The sequence below is a fragment of the Pongo abelii genome, chromosome 6 (genome assembly GCF_028885655.2).
Source record: "Pongo abelii isolate AG06213 chromosome 6, NHGRI_mPonAbe1-v2.0_pri, whole genome shotgun sequence".
Classification (NCBI taxonomy): domain Eukaryota; kingdom Metazoa; phylum Chordata; class Mammalia; order Primates; family Hominidae; genus Pongo; species Pongo abelii.
In genome coordinates, this window is record NC_071991.2 from 16,415,807 (window position 1) to 16,429,607 (window position 13,801).

Below are 13,801 nucleotides of genomic sequence, written 5' to 3' on the forward strand. Positions count from 1 at the left end.
TGCACCCAGCCATATCTAGCTACTATTGATTGTTTTCTAAATAAACGCTGAAAGATATTTCTGCACCACAGGTAGGCACTTCTGGAGCAGAAGACATGGATAATTCCACCTAATGTCTTATCAATACACTCAAATTAGATTCTTCCACCCCACTCCCCTAAATTTGGCCATCCTACATCAGGCTAAATCTCACTATATCCCCAAGATTTTGTGCTCCCACTATCTGGTTTAATAGCCTCACTCCATTCTTAGCCTCTTCCTTACAGGCTGTTTCTGGCTGCGATACGACTCATGGAAAATCTGTGAAAAATTCATCAAGCCAGTTGTTGGAATTCATGTGCGCTTGTCTGGCAAGAAATTTAACATTTCAGAAGCTTTAGGGAAAATTGTGTCAGGACAGAGGATACTAAGGATAATGGATTTACAACATCTCTGTTCAGTGCAGCCTTGCTTGATTCTGTAAGTTGTTACTTAAAGATAAATTTTTCAGTTTGATTTAGTTTAAACATTGCTGCTGAGATTCATACACATTCCCAAAGGCCACCGCGCAATCAGTACAACTTAAATAAATTGGGCATGTTTGAATCGATAAATAAATGTATGTGTCTCCACCCACTTGAGCGTCATGTGCACGGAATATACCCTGGGAAAAGTCGTAAGAAAGCCTTCAGAATTACCACCAAGCAGCAGAAAATATACTTCCAGGGAAAATGTAAAGTGGTACACAGGAGTTACTGTGAGATGATGAGTCAGGCTTACATCAAAGATACTGGACAGAACTAGGCATGGGTGGTGGCTCACACCTGTAATCCCAGCACTTTGGGAGGCTGAGGTGGGCAGATCGCTTGAGGCCACGAGTTCAAGACCAGCCTGGCTAACATAGTAAAACCCTGTCTCTACTAAAAACAAAAGCTAGCTGGGCATGGTGGTGCACATCTATAATCCCAGTTACTCGGGAGGCTGAGGCAGAAGAATTGCTTCAACCTGGGAGACAAGAGAGGTTGCAGTGAGCCAAAATCGCACCATTGCACTCCAGCCTGGGCAATGGAGTGAGACCGTGTCTCAAAACAAAACAAACAAACAGATAAACAAAAGATACAGGACAGGATGTATTGCTGGGATGACATTGGAATACGATGGGCACATTAATTTTTTTTTTTTTTTGGAGACAGAGTTTTGCTCTTCTTGCCCAGGCTGGAGTGCAATGGCATGATCTCTGCTCACCGCAACCTCCACCTCCCAGGTTCAAGCAATTCTCCTTCCTCAGCATCCCGAGTAGCTGGGATTACAGGCATGCACCACCATGCCCGGCTAATTTTGTATTTTTAGTAGAGATGGGGTTTCACCATGTTGGTCAGGCTGGTCTCAAACTCCCAACCTCAGGTGATCCACCCGCCTCGGCCTTCCGAAGTGCTGGGATTACAGGCGTGAGCCACCGCGTCCAGCCGAGCAGGCTACGTTTTATGAATTTATGACTACCAGTCACAGTGGAATTTGTGCATGGTTAATTCCTCTGAAGAATTACAAATTAAGAAAATCATGAAGTCTTCTTTGTGTGCGTGTGTGTGTGTGTTTTGTTTTGTTTTGTTTTTGCTATAAAGACTATAGTGCATAGTGGTTATCTGTAGCTGGGATGGAAATGGGAGCCACTGTCAGCTCTGTGTCAAGCTGCCTGGGCTCAAATCTTGGTTCTAAAGCATAATTGCTGTGCAATTTTGGACAAGCTGCTTAACTTTCTCTGCACTGGACTCTTAGCCTATAAAAATGGGAACAAGTAAATGCAAAGCATGTAAGGACCATATGAATATATGTAAGGCCCTTAGGACATAATCAACATTTCGTGAGGACCAAATAAATGGCAGCCATTATTATAATGCAGAGATCCCCAGATGGCTATTTTTGGAGATGCAGGAATAAAGATATCTGTCCTCATGGAAATCTTAGAACTTCATTGCAAAAGAAACCTGAAACGCAAAATACAGAAGTGAGAAGAGAAAGTGATTATGGGCCACTTATGAAAACATTTTATGGCCCTCCCAAAAGCAAGCAGAAAGTCCAGAATATGGTAAATTCTTAATATGTTTTTAATTAATCCATCAATTATTTAATATAAGGGCTAAACTGTGTTGTATTTAATTAAAGTGAAGGACACTTTGAAAATAAAACAGTTGGCCAGGCGCATTGGCTCATGCCTGTAATCCCAGCAATTTGTGAGGCCGAGGCGGGCAGACTACCTGAGGTCAGGAGTTTGAGACCAGCCTGACCAACATGGAGAAATCCCGTCTCTACTAAAAATACAAAATTAGCTGGGCGTGGTGGTGCCTGCCTGTAATCCTAGCTACTCAGGAGGCTGAGGCAGGAGAATCCCTTGAACCCAGGAAGCAGAGGTTGCGGTGAGCCAAGATGATGCCATTGCACTCTGGCCTGGGCAGTAAGCCCGAAACTCTGTCTCAAAAAACAACAACAAAAAAAAAACAAAACAAAAAACCAAACCAAAACAAAAACAGTCAAAGATGATTTCATGAATGAAGGTGGAATAGAACCAAATCTTGAAGGATTTGGTCACATTTGGATCAGTAAAAGGAGAGAAGTCCCTGCAGTTGGGTACAGCATGTTGACAAATGGCTGGAAGGGTGGAATGAGCTCAGAACATTCAGAAAACAGAGAAGAGACCAGCCTGGCTGTAGAGGAAGTGAGGTAGGGAGAGAAGAGACAGATTACTCAACAATGAATCGTGTCAGCTGCCAATTTCCAAACCAGTTTGTACAGATAGAAACTATTTAATTTTTTTAATGCTAGATTTCAGTTTATAAAACAAATCTTATTTAAAAATCTTATCTAAAAAATTTTTATTGAATGCTGCTTTTAAAATAACCAGGGGTTGGCTCATACCTGTAATCCCAGCTACTCGGGAGGCTGAGGCAGGAGGATTGTCTGAGCCCAGGAGTTCAAGACCGGCCTGGGCAAGATAGGAAGACCCCAATTTCTTTCTTTCTTTCTTTCTTTCTTTTCTTTCTTTCTTTTCTTTCTTTCTTTCTCTTTTTTCTTTCTTTTATTTCTTCCTTTCCTTCTTTCTTTCTTTGTTCCTTTCTATTTCTTTCTTTCTTCTTTCTCTTTCTTTTTTCTCTATTTCTCTTTCTTCTTTCTTTCTCTCTTTCTTTCTGTTTTTTCTTTCTTCTTTTCCTTCTTTCTTTCTCTTTCTTTCTTTCCTTCCTTCCTTTCTTCTTTCTCTTTTCTTTTCTTTCTTTTTCTCTATTTCTCTTTCTTACTTCTTTCTTTCTTTTTTTTCTCCACAGAGTTTTGCTCTTGTCACCCAGGCTGGAGTGCAATGGTATGATCTCGGCTCACTGCAACCTCCTCCTCCCAGGTTTAAGCAATTCTCCTGCTTCAGTCTCCTGAGTAGCTGGGATTACAGGTGCCCACCACCACACCCACCTAATTTTTCTATTTTCAGTAGAGATGGATTTTGCCATGTTGCCCAGGCTGGTCTTGAACTTCTGAACTCAGATGATCCACCTGCCTCAGCCTCCTAAAGTGCTGGGATTACAGGAATGAGCCACCACACCTGGCCCCCATTCCTTTAAAAAAATTAATAAAAATAAATGAATAACCAGGTATTCTATTGTGCTACCTTGGACATTCAAGAACAAACTCCCCCAAATAACTTATTTCCCCTTCTGGCACAACTATAAGATCCATTTTTCCACCCTTGGGAGAATGCAGTATAAAGGTGATTTGGAATTCTCTTCACATATTCAGAATCATAGGTCATTCAGGCTTCTAGTAACATGTTTAAGTATTTACCCCCACTAAATGTTTAACTATTGGTTAAAATTAAATTTGATATCCAACTAATTTGAAAACACACTGATGTAAAAACATGCATGTTTATGGAAGCTTAATTCATGGTTGCCAAAAACTAGATGCAACTAAGATTCCTTCCCTAAGTGAATGGATAAACAAATTGTGGAATACTATTCAATGAAAACATTATTCAGACCAGGGGTGGTGGCTCACACCTGTAATCCCAGCACTTTGGGAGGCTGAGGCGGGTGGATCACCTGAGGTCAGGAGTTCAAGATCAACCTGGCCAACATGGCAAAACCCTGTCTCTACTAAAAATCCAAAAATTTGCCAGGCATGGTGGCATGCGCCTGTAATCCCAGCTACTCGAGAGGCTGAGGCAGGAGAATCACTTGAACCTAAGAGGTGAAGGTTGCAGTGAGCCAAAATTGTGCCACTGCACTCCAGCCTGGGCAACAAGAGGGAAACTCCATCTCAACAAAACAAAACAAAACAAATAAACAAACAAACAAAATTATTCAGCAATAAAAAGGAATATGTTATCAAGCCATGAGAAGATATGGATGATTCTGAAATGCACATTGCTAAGTGAAAGAAGCCAGCACTGAAAAGACTTAGAGATACTATATTTTTTCCATTTATATGATGTCTGGGAAAGGCAAAACTATAGAGATTGTACACAGATCACTGGTTGCCAGAGACTTAGGGGGAGGAAGGAGAGCTAAATGAGTAAAATGCATGCGATGTATTTTTGGGCAGAAACTATTCTGTTTGATACTGTAATGGTGGATCCTTGACACTACACATTTATTAAAACCCATAGAATTTTACAACGCAAAGTGTGCACCTTAATGTATGCAAATAGAAACAATCATTTAGAAGGTCAGGGGATCCCAGGATAGAGTACAGATTATCATGAAAAAAAAGTCTAAGTGAATTGCAAATATATTAAACAACCTCATTAGAGAAGGTTGAAAGGAAATGGTGTTGACTCTAAAATTCTAGAAGGGAGCAGACATAAGGCCTAGCCTACAGCACTTGTGTGTGGGTGGCCCTTACCTTCCCAGGGCTGCTGGGTCATTTGATCAGACCCACCTCTGGCACCCTGAGAAAAGCCTCTCCCCACACCCTCAGGAGTAGCCTTTGCCTTGTAAGTTAGCCAATTCCCCCAGGTGCCTCCAAGATCCTTTGCCTGCATGCTGGGCACATCGTACGTACCAGTTCAGAATGTTTGCCCAGACTACAGCTACTCTAAGCTGTGCCAAAATCCTGCAATAGCTCCCTTTGGGTCCTGCAATAGTTTAGGGTGGGAAACCAAGGTCAAATTCAGCAGACGCACCCTCAGGCAGTGGTGGCTAAAGTACAGGTAGGTCAATAGACTGTGGTGCCCTTTCTAGACAGCATGTCATTTTATGCATTTAATTAGTAAGCCAAGGGCGGTGTAGAGACATGTTCTCACAGGCTGTCAACTCAACCACCCTGTTCTCTGTGCCAATTGTTTTGAACTGTACTTGAGATTTGTTTTAATCAGGTAGAGTAAGATAACAAACATGGAGACATCTGCCTTGAAAGAAGTTTATTACTCACAGTCTCAAGAGGAGGGGACACGACACACCAAGGCCACAGGAGGAGCAGCAGGGACAGTCAAGATAAGGCAGGAAACCGCTACTACTCCTGCTGCCCTCCTCTCCCCACCTTGCCTAGTTCACAAAACAGAAGGAGAAAAAAAGCAAAAAGCAGGAAAAAAACAAAAGTAAGATAAATAGCCAGACAATCTTGGCACCATCACCTGGCCCTAGGAGTTAAAAAAAGTAACAATAATAACATCAACCCCTGACCTAAACTATTTGTGTTATCTGTAAATTCCAGGCACTGTATGAAAAAAGCATTGTAAAACTTTTTGTTCTGTTAGCTGATGCATGTAGCCCCCAGTCACGTTTCCCACGCTTGCTTGATGTATCACGACCCTTTCACGTGGACCCCTTAAAGTTGTAAGCCTTTAAAAAGGCCAAGAATTTCTTTTTCAGAGAGCTCGGCTCTTAAGACACCAGTCTGCCGATGCTCCCGGCCGAATAAAAACCTCTTCCTTCTTTAATCCGGTGTCTGAGGAGTTTTGTCTGCGGTTCGCCTTGCTACAAAGAGGCTGGAGAAATTAGGGGAAAGCCTGGGTGAGAACCTTTACTTCTCTAATGGTAGAAAGTTGTTAGGTCAGGATGTCCATCCTCTATTGGGCAGAAAGCAAAACACAGATGTTTGGGGTTCGTGGTTGAAGGGTTTGTTATACGATTTCTGTGCATCTGCAATATACAGAAATGGTAGAAATGTAAACAGCTTTGACTGTTAGTTTGGTCTATGACCACAAGATGCCAAACGATCAACTATAGGAAATAAAAAATAATTATTACAACATGATCCTGAAACAGAAAAATATTATGTAAAAACTAGGAAGAGGTGGATAAAGTATGAAATTTAGTTAATGATAATGTGTCTGTACCAATTCATCAATTGTAACAAGTACACCATATTAATGTAATACAGTCACATACCGCATTATGATGTTTAGGTCAATGGTGAACTGCATATACAATGGTGGTGCATCTATAAGATTATAAGAGTATAATAAGGCTGGGCACGGTGGCTCACGCCTGTAATCCCAGCACTTTGGCAGGCTGAGGCAGGTGGATCACCTGAGGTCAGGAGTTTGAGACCAGCCTGGCCAACATGGTGAAACCCCATCTCCACTAAAAATACAAAAATTAGCCGAGTGTGGTGGTGTGTGCCTGTAATCCCAGCTACTCGGGAGGCTGAGGCACGAGCATTGCTTGAACCCGGAACGGGGAGGTTACAGTGAGACAAGATCATGCCACTGCAATCCAGCCTGGGCAACAGAGTGAGACTCTATCTCAAAAAAAAAGAGTATAATGAAGCTGAAAAATTCCTATTTCTTAGTGACATTGTAGCTGTTATAGTAGTGCCATTACTTTATTATTTTATAAATTTAATGTAACCTTAGCCTACAGTGTTTATAACATCTACAGTAGAGTCCAGTAATGTCCTAGGCCTTCACATTCAACGAACACTCACTCACTGCCTCACCCAGAGCAACCTTCAGTCCTGAATGCTCCATTCATGCTAAATGCCTTATACAGGTATACTTTCTTATTATTTATTTATTTTGAGACAGAGTCTTGCTCTGTCTCCAGGCTGCAGTGCAGTGGCACGATCTCGGCTCACTGCCTCCCAGGTTCAAGCGATTCTCCTGCCTCGGCCTCCTGAGTAGCTGGGATTACAGGTGCCTGACACCATGCCCAACTAATTTTTGTATTTTTAGTAGAGATGGGGTCTCACTCTGTTGCCCAGGCTGCTCTTGAACTCCTGACCTCAAGTGATCTGCCCACCTCAGCCTCCCAAAGTGAGAGGATGACAGGTGTGAGCCACTGTGCCCAGCCAGGTGTACCATTTTTAAAAAATCATGTATACAGTATTTTTACTGTTTCTTTTCTATGATTAGATATGTTTAGGTACATAGATACTTGTCATTGTGTTGCAGTTATTTTCGGTATTTAGTACAGTCGCCTGCTGTACAGGTTTGTAGTCTGGGAGTAGTAGGCTGTACCATCTAGGTTTCTGTAAGTTCACTCTATGATGTTCACACAATGATGAAATCCCCTACTGATACATTTCTCAGATTGTGTCTCTGTCATTAATTTGCACATGACTACATGTTAAGAGTATGGAAAATGGGGGTGGGTGCAGTGGCTCATGCCTGTAATCCCAGCACTTTGGGAGGCAGAGGTGGGTGGATCACTGCAACCTCTGCCTGGATCCACACCCAGTTTTCCCTACTCATTTGTAGGGAAATGAGATCGTGCCACTGCACTCCAGCCTGGGACAGAGCAAGACTCCATCTCAAAAAACAAACAAACAAAAAGCTTCTTTTACAAAATTAACTTTGAGAACCATCTGTACGTTTTAGTTATCTCCTCTAAGCTATCTCCTTAGATTTGTGTGCTTTCATGGGAAGAATAAAAAGGAGTTAACAGATACTATCTCTTTCTAATGTTTATTCATTTCATTTTTTAAATGCTGATTAAGCATCTGTCTATGTTCCTAGCCCTGTGCCAGGTAGGGTGTTGATAAAAGAAATATCCTAGGTTTTCTCTTAAGAAAATTCGTGACCAGGCGTGGTGGCTCACACCTGTATTCTCAGCACTTTGGGAGGCGGAAGTGGGTGGATCACCTGAGGTCAGGAGTTTGAGATCAGCCTAAGCAACGTGGTGAAACCCTGTGTCTACTAAAAATGCAAAAATTGGCCAGGTGTGGTGGCAGGAGCCTGTAATCCCAGCTACTTGGGAGGCTGAGTCAGGAGAATCGCTTGAACCCGCAAGGTGGAGGTTGTGGTGAGCCGATATTGTGCCACTGGACTCCAGCCTGGGCGACAGAGCAAGAGTTCATCTCAAAAAATAAAATTAAAAAAAAGAAAATTCCAATTTAATGGAGGAGATTTACCCCCCAAATCCCCAAATTGCCTAGCAAGGTGACGAGCGCCGTGTCAGGATTTTGTGCACAATGCCATTAGGTATTCAAAGTCTGGAGGACTCCAGGAAAGCTTCTTATCAGAGCCAACATTTAAAGAGCACCTTGAAGAGTAAGGAACAATTTAAAAAGTGGAGCCCGGGAGTGGTGGCTCATGCCTGTAATCCCAGCACTTTGGGAGGCAGAGGTGGGTGGATCATGAGGTCAGGAGTTCGAGACCAGCCTGGCCAATATAGTGAAACCCCGTCTCTGCTAATAATACAAAAATTTGCTGGATGTGGTGGCGCGAGCCTGGAGTCCCAGCTACTCAGGAGCCTGAGGCAGAAGAATTGCTTGAACCTGGGAGGCGGAGGTTGCAGTGAGCTGAGATTGCGCCATTGCACTCCACACGGGGAGGCAGAGGTTGCAGTGAGCCAAGATTGTGCCACTGCACTCCAGACTTGGCAAAAGAGTGAGACTCTGTCTCAAAAGAAAAAAAAAAGAAAAAGAAAAGTGGAACAAGAGGAGAACAGGCGTGAAAACAAGGCTGGAGACAGATACGGGAACAAAGAATCATGATGTTTGAGAGACAGCACTGGACAAGAACATAGTGCTCATGGTTGGGAGTGGTAGAAGATGAAACTAGAAAAGAGTATAAGGACTCCAGCCTCCAGGAGACATTTAATGAATATTTGCTGCTTGGCTGATTGACTGAATAAATAAATAACTAGAAGCTGAAAAGCCTGGTGTGATTTGCAAGGAGTCTAGACTTTATTCTATAGTCAACAGGGAACCGTCTGAGGTTTTCTAGGTGGGGAATAATATGATGTGCTGATGGTTAGACTCTGGCTACTGAAGGTGTGGTTTACGGTTCAGTCATAGCAGCAGCGGCAGTATCACGGGAGTGCTTACAGGAAACAGAGAACTCCAGGTTAGACCCAAGACTTAACTGCATTAGAATCTGCACTTGATTAAGATTCCCAGGTAATTCATATGCATGGGCAAGTTCCAGGAGGGTGACTTTTAGAAAGATCATTTTTGTTGGTAGATTTTTAAAAAGAGTAGCTTCTTTGAACAACCAATGGGTCAAAGAAGAAATCACAAGGAAAATAATAAAATATCTTGAGACAAATAAAAATACAACATACCAAAATTTTTATGGAATGCAGTAAAATAAGTAGGGAAAAGAAAATTTATAGTAATAAATGCCCACATTAAAAGAAGAAAGATATCAAATCAACAATCTAACTTCATATTTCAAGGAACCAGAAAAATAAAATGAAACTAAGCCCAGATTTAGTAGAAGGAAGAAAATAATAAATATTAGAGCAGAAATAAATGAAATAGAAAATAGAAAAAGTAAAAATAAAAATAAAAATAAAAGAAAAAAAAAAGAAATAACGGGATGAAGGGAGAGAGAAAAAAGAGTGGGGAGAGAAGGGAGACCAAGAAAAGAGAAAGAGTAGAGAGAAAAAAATAGTGACTCACATAAACAGTATGGACAAACGGCATTGCTCTAACTGCTTTCTTCCACCTATCTCCTGGAAGCAGCATCAGTGTTTCTAATTAGAAGACTTCTGGCCTGGTGTGGTGGCTCACGCCTCTAATCCCAACACTTTGGGAGGCTGAGACGGGTGGATCACCTGAGGTCAGGAGTTTGAGACCAGCCTGGCCAATGTGATGAAACCCCATCTCTACTAAAAATACAAAAAATTAGCCAGGCATGGTGGCGGGTGCCTGTAATCCCAGCTACTTGGCAGGCTGTGGCAGGAGAATTGCTTGAACCCGGGAGGCGGAGGTTGCAGTGAGCTGAGATAGTGCCACTCCACTCCGGCCTGGGCAATAAGAGCGAAACTCCATCTCAAAAAAAAAAAGAAAAGAAGAAGAAGAAGAAGAAGACTTCTGGATGCTAGCCAGCCTCCAGCCAGCCTCCAGAAGAGGGCTGTGTGGTTGCCCTTTGAAAGGGCTACCCTGGAACTGGGAGGAGGGGGAAGCCGAAATGAAACGGCTGGTGGCAGAGTGACAGGCAAACTTGTAACTCTTATTCCTGCTGCAAGCAGATGAAACATGCACTTAATTTCCAGGAAAGAGGCTGCTGGGATGGCAGCTGAGGGAAATCAAAGGCTCAGCAGGCCCCCATAATTCACACTCATTTTGTGTAGCCAGAGCGGATGATGGGATGGCAGGGTAAAAATGTCCCCAGTTCTTGCTAGCACATTGCTGCATTGAGGCCGGCCCCACCCCTCTGTCTCCCTCTGCCTACATGCCTAGGGCAGCCAAAAATCTGGGTTCGTGCAGGGAAAGAAAATGGACATGTCCTATTTTGCACATGCTCAGGCTGCTCAGGCAGCTGGTGCAGACAAGTGACCCACTTCCACCACCTAAAATCTGTATTGTCTGCGCTGCTGGGTCGTCCTTCTCTGAGCGACACTCATTGTGATCTATTCTATTTACCCACAAATGCTGAATTTACTTCTGAGGAGCGACACATGATAATGATATCACTGTGTCGAAGACTTTTATTTGAGATGAAAGACCAAACAGAGCCTGGCTTGTGTGATTAGTGCCTGAAGTTCTGCGATTATTCACAGAATACAGGCAGGGATTTATTGGGGGATTTTGTTCTTTCCCTCCCCTACATGATTGGGTTACTGAGAGCTAAGCTCATCTTCCATTGAAGCCTGGTAGCGGGTAGTCAGTCATCTGCTCTGTGTCAGGCACGTTCATATATATATTTTTTTTTCCTTAAAACTTCTCATAATGACCGGGCATGGTGGTTCACGCCTGTAATCTCAGCACTTTGGGGGGCTAAGGCAGGCAGATTACTTGAGGTCAGGAGTTCGAGACCAGCCTGGCCAACATGGTGAAACCCCTTCTCTACTAAAAATACAAAAATTAGCAGGGCGTGTTGGTGCGTGCCTGTAATCTCAGCTTCTCGAGAGGCTGAGGTAGGAGAATTGCTTGAACCCGGGAGGAGGAGGTTGCAGTGAGCCGAGATCGCACCACTGCACTCCAGCCTGGGCAACAGAGTGAGACTCTGTCTCAAAAAAGAAAAAAAAACAAAAAAAAAGAAAAACAAACAAACAAAAAAACTTCTCATGAGCTTCTCTTGTCCTCATGAGCACATTGTAAGATGGTTTTCTTGTCCCTGTTTTACAGACAGGGAAATTGAGGTTGACAGCCAACTAGTAGCCTAGTCAGAATTCTATCTAGGATTCTGCTCTTTTCTCTGTACGATTAGTTACTATGTTAATTTAGAAACCAAATCCTTTAGCAGACACCATCCAGGTTCCCGGAAATAATATTTTCCCAACTACCAATCTTCACCCATGTGATGTTAATTTAAGTGTCAACTTGACTGAAATATGAGATGCCCAGATAGCTGGTTAAACGTTATTTCTGGGTGTGTTTGTGGGGGTGTTTCCAGAAGAGATTCACATTGGAATTGGTGGGCTAAGTAAAGCAGATGGCCCTCTTCAATGTGAGTGGACATCATCCAAGCCATGGAGGCCCTGAATAGAAGAAAAAGGTAGACGAAGGTTGAATTAACTCTGTGTGACTTTGAGTAGGACATTGATCTTCTCCTGTCCCCTGTGCTCCTGGTTCTCAGGCTTTTAGACTCAGAATGAAATCTATACCTTTGGCTCTCTGGCTCTCAGGCCTTCAAATGACACCAACAGCTTTCCTGGGTCTCCAGCTTGTACATGTGAGACTTTTCAGCCTCCATCATTACATGAGCCAATTCCTTTTCATGTATCTATATATATGGTCCTTGACTCATACAACCCAAAAGGGTGTCAAGTTTCTTATAATAACACTGATACCTCATGTTTGTCAGAGCTTTGCACTTTTTTTTTTTTTTTTCCACTCTGTCACCAGGCTGGAGTGCAGTGGCATGATCTTGGCTCACTGCAACCTCCGCCTCCTGGGTTCAAGAGGTTCTCTCCTGCCTCAACCTCCCCAGTAGCTGGGACTACAAGCTACAGGCAAGTGCCACCATGCCCGGTTAATTTTTCTATTTTTAGTAGAGATGAGGTTTAACCATATTGGCCATGATGGTCTTGATTTCTTGACCTCATGATCTGGCTCGGCCTCCCAAAGTGCTGGGATTAGAGGCGTGAGTCACCGCGCCTGGCCACTTTGCACTTTTTGAACCATATATCACATCTAGTCTCATTTAATAATCAAGATTGTATCATAAGGTCTACAGAGCTAGAATAGTATTCCTAGTTGTTTGGAGAGAGGGACTGAGAATCCCAGAGAGCATTAGAAGCATTAGAAGCAACACGATGTGGAGAGAAGGGGTTGGCTGAAGGACTCAGGAGGCATCAGGCACCTCACCTCCCTACCTGTGTGCATTTGCACATGACCCCACTCACCAGAAATTGAAATGTGTAGCCTAGAATTAACCAGAAATTGAATTGGAAAAAATACTTGGTGCCTTTGGAAAGCTGAAAGTTGCCACACGGAAGAAACAATTGTATGTGTGTGTGCACACGCGTGTGTGTTCTAGAAGGCATATGACAAGTGAGAGAGTTCAGCCACTGACTAGGTTCCCAATGAATGCCAGTCACCTCCCAGCTCAAATAGAGTTGATTAAATTCAGAGATAAAAGCGCTGAGTGGATCGTGTTGACAATTTTTTTTTTTTTTTTTTTTTGTAGAGAAGGAGTCTTACTCTGTCGCCCAGGCTGGAGGGCAATGGCACAGTCTCTGCTCACTGCAACCTCTGCTTCCTGGGTTCAAGTAATTCTCCTGCCTCAACCTCCCGAGTAGCTGGGACTATAGGTGCATGCTGCCATGTTCTTTTGTATTTTTAGTAGAGATAGGGTTTCACCGTGTTGCCCAGTGTGGTCTTGGACTTGTGAGCTCAGGTAATCCACCTGCCTCAGCCTCCCAAAGTGCTAGGATTACAGGCATGAGCCACGGAGCCCAGCCAACAAAAACATTTTTTAAAAAGTAAAATTTTTAAAGAGATTTATTCTGAGCCAATATGAGTGACCATGACCAAGAGAACAGTCTCAAGAGGTCCTGAGAAAGTGTGCTCAGGGCTGTCGAGTTATAGTTTGGTTTCTTGGTTTGTTTTTTTCTGTTTTTTGAGACAAGTCTCACTCTGTCATGCAGGCTGGAATGCAGTGGCGTGATCTCAACTCACTGCAATCTCCACCTCCCAGGTTCAAGTGATTCTCCTGCCTCAGCCTCCCAAGTGGCTGTGATGACAGGTGTGTGTCACCACACCCAGCTAATGTTTGTATTTTTAGTAGAAATGGGGTTTCACCATGTTGGGTAGGCTGGTCTGAGTCTCCTGACAGGCAATCCACCTTCTTCGGCCTCCCAAAGAGCTGTGATTACAGGCGCGAGCCACCACACCTGGCCCCTACAGTTTGGTTTTATACATTTTGTGGAGATAGACGTTATAGGCAAAGACATAAATCAATATATATAAGGTATACATTGGTCTGGCCCAGAAAGACAGGACATCT